Genomic DNA, 3,004 nt, shown 5'->3' on the forward strand with positions numbered 1-3,004 from the left:
AAAAATCAAAGTTTCATTTTTTTTTCAGAAAATATGTTGGTCGAAACTAGAAATAATAACAGCAGGAAATAATTTCATAGAAAATGCCAATTTAGTCGTACTCTATATTGAAGAGATGTTCGATTGTTTATAATATAAATGAAGAAAACTTTACAGTTCCTCAGTACTCAACAATAAAATTTCAAAGTAACATTCCGTACATGAATAAAAAATAGTTTCTTGACAGATTGAGAACTATTTTGAATCTATTTTAATATTTCTCATAATGTTTCAAGTATTGTAGTCACTGCAATGTATACACTAACATTTTATTTAGGTTACTAGTGAGTGAACAATATGTGTATTAAATATGGGATAATTGAAGAATGACTCTAGATGCATTTTCTCCTATTGTGAAATTCCTTTTCAATCACAAAAAATGAGAGGTCTGGACCTCTCCAATATTATTGTCATCGTTATCAATACTATTTTCATAATAATCATTATAAATCACGCTCAAAATGCTTCTTATGTTCATGGAAATTACGAATCAAGAATACTATGGGGCTGGTAAATTGAATTTTGAAATATAACGATAGTCTAGTGCTTTTCAAAAACGTTTTTTTCCTCATTTACGAATTCTTCCATGGAGAGAGTTGAATATACGTATCATCCCTGAAGTACCTCTCTGAAGAGTGTACTTTCGAAAGGATTAGGCAAAGTACTATACAATGTTTTGAAATAAACGTAAATATAGAATTTTGTAGAAGCACTGCACTTGCATGTGTTGAGTAAGCCATGTCGTTAGATTGAAGGAACTGAAGAAATTACTGAGATGAATTCAAATCCTATTGGAATCTCTTGAAATGTAGGTATTTGTATTTCAACGTATATCTAAGCGTCCACAAAGGATTTTGAAGCTTCCCCTATATGTTACCACAATCACAATAAAGAATGATTTGTTACCAGAAATAATAATCTGCTCGACCAAAGCGCAATTAGATATTATTACATCAACTGTTTCAATTATTGAATTGTCAATAGGCAATTGAATAAACATTACTATGATCTTGTAATTTATGTTATATTGAATTATTTGTTGATGATTATTTATATACGCCATTCACTGATGCTAATGTATTTAATTCAATGTTATAATCGAATTTCACATTTTACCTAATTATACTGCTGATCAAAAGTAAAAATATTTCAATTTTGGAATAGGTTCCTCATATGTGAATATGAAAAACCCAAAAAAATATTTTAATAATGATTATTGGCAACCTGTTTAATATATATTTCTACACTCAACTGCACTGTACTGATAGAGGCATTTAGCTCGAAATACGTATCGGTTTTATCATCAGTGTGAAAACCTATGACGGAACAGAAGCCCAATCTTTGTTTGAAAGGTTTTTGAATTTTCTATGCAATCATGTTATTTTTATTTCTTTGATGCCTATTCGTGATGAAAGAACGCCTGAGAAAGCTATAGTATAGCGAAACACGTTAATCTATTTTATTTCTGACCGGGATATTATAAGCTTATATCGTCATAGTTACGCTATCAATAAAGAGGGTCATAACTCCCTTGGGACATTATAGATTTTATAATTTCCTCTACCTTTCACAAGTAAAAATAAATAGAAATGAAAACTGAACCATATTTTATTTATTCACGTCATTACAAATAATAAATGTACAATTTTGAAATGTTTCCTGAAAATTACTTCCGCCACTGGAAACAATTTCTTCTTTTGTATGGCTGGAGCTTCAGTTCACTACAGTCGAGGTACCTGCCTCTTCTGATGACAAAGTAGACAACATACGCGCCGGTTTATTTCTCAATTCGATGCTATCCTTCAAATACCCCTCCGCCACCGTGGAACTTTTCCAACCTCCGTGTCTTTTTAAGTTAGTCATAGTTGCTCCTGCATTGGCTAGAGCAGTAGCAGAAGTGCGACGAAGGCAATGTCCCGTATAGGAATATGAGTTTGGCAATCCTAAATACATTGCGATTTTGCTGGGGATTTTCCCAAACATGTTTGTTCCAATTGGCTGAGATGTACATTTATTTGTCGGAAGCTCAAAAAAAAATCCTTCAATACCTTTAGGACGCAAAGACATATAAAGTCTTAATAAAGGCAAAGCGGAGAACTCTTTTTCATCCACAACTGTAAATTTCTTCGATACACCAGTTTTACTTTCCGGTACGTTCACTACCATAACGGAATCCCGGTCCTTTATATCCGATATCTTCATATTCAAAAGTTCCTGACTTCTGCATCCTCCAAAATAACCCATAATCAAAACAACCTATAACAAAAAAAAGGAAATAAATACACACAAAAAGGAAAATAAGAAAAAAATTACCTTATGCAATAAATGAATATCATTAGGAGCGTCCTTTAGGAATCTGATAACATCTTTAGGAGATAAAACAGCAGACTTTTTCGGCTTATAACTCTTACTCTTCCGTTTCAAAAAAGTCTGTAGTTCATTGAACTTGGTGATATCTCGTCAATCACAATCACAATCACTACCAAATCTACCGAAAAACATAGAAAATTCCTTACCAGTTCTTGAAAATATGCCAGAAATACAGTTTCAGTGACATCTTTTGGCATAACATTTTTCCGGCTTCACTTTTCGATGGAATTAATGATTCTCCTGCTTGTTCAGCTTTTTTCAAAATATCCTCCATTATATTTGGGGTAGAAAATACGTTTTCACCGCAAACACAGCTTGATAACAAAGTTCTGTTTATAAACAAGTAACATAGCAACAACCTAGCAACAAGAAAACTCTACTATAATCAACGGTACCTGATTCAAATATACCGGGAAGGTAATGAATTGGTACATTTTTCCGTTTCAAAAATGAACAAAATTTTATTGAAATCGGTCAGAAATAAAATTATCTATGTACTACGGGAATTAATGAGCCTTAATAACCTCAGGCAATTGCTGTCCCTCGGGCCAGAGGCCCTCGGGACGCAAACTTTGCCATCGGCAATTAAGGCCCT

General features: G+C 32.9%; 1 long non-coding RNA gene across 1 annotated transcript; it reads right to left on the reverse strand.

Moving 5' to 3' along the window:
- Positions 1-1,629: 1,629 nt before the first annotated feature.
- Positions 1,630-2,560, reverse strand: LOC141480711 (uncharacterized). Its single transcript, XR_012464512.1, has 2 exons — positions 2,353-2,560; positions 1,630-2,295 (listed from the first exon to the last, which is right to left on the reverse strand). It is a non-coding gene; the product is annotated as an uncharacterized lncRNA (long non-coding RNA).
- Between the last annotated feature and the right edge of the window lie 444 nt (positions 2,561-3,004).

The sequence above is a fragment of the Leptinotarsa decemlineata genome, unplaced genomic scaffold (genome assembly GCF_025532065.1).
Source record: "Leptinotarsa decemlineata unplaced genomic scaffold, Ldec_3_MD MMD2_tig00000008_RagTag_RagTag, whole genome shotgun sequence".
In the NCBI taxonomy this organism is placed as follows: domain Eukaryota; kingdom Metazoa; phylum Arthropoda; class Insecta; order Coleoptera; family Chrysomelidae; genus Leptinotarsa; species Leptinotarsa decemlineata.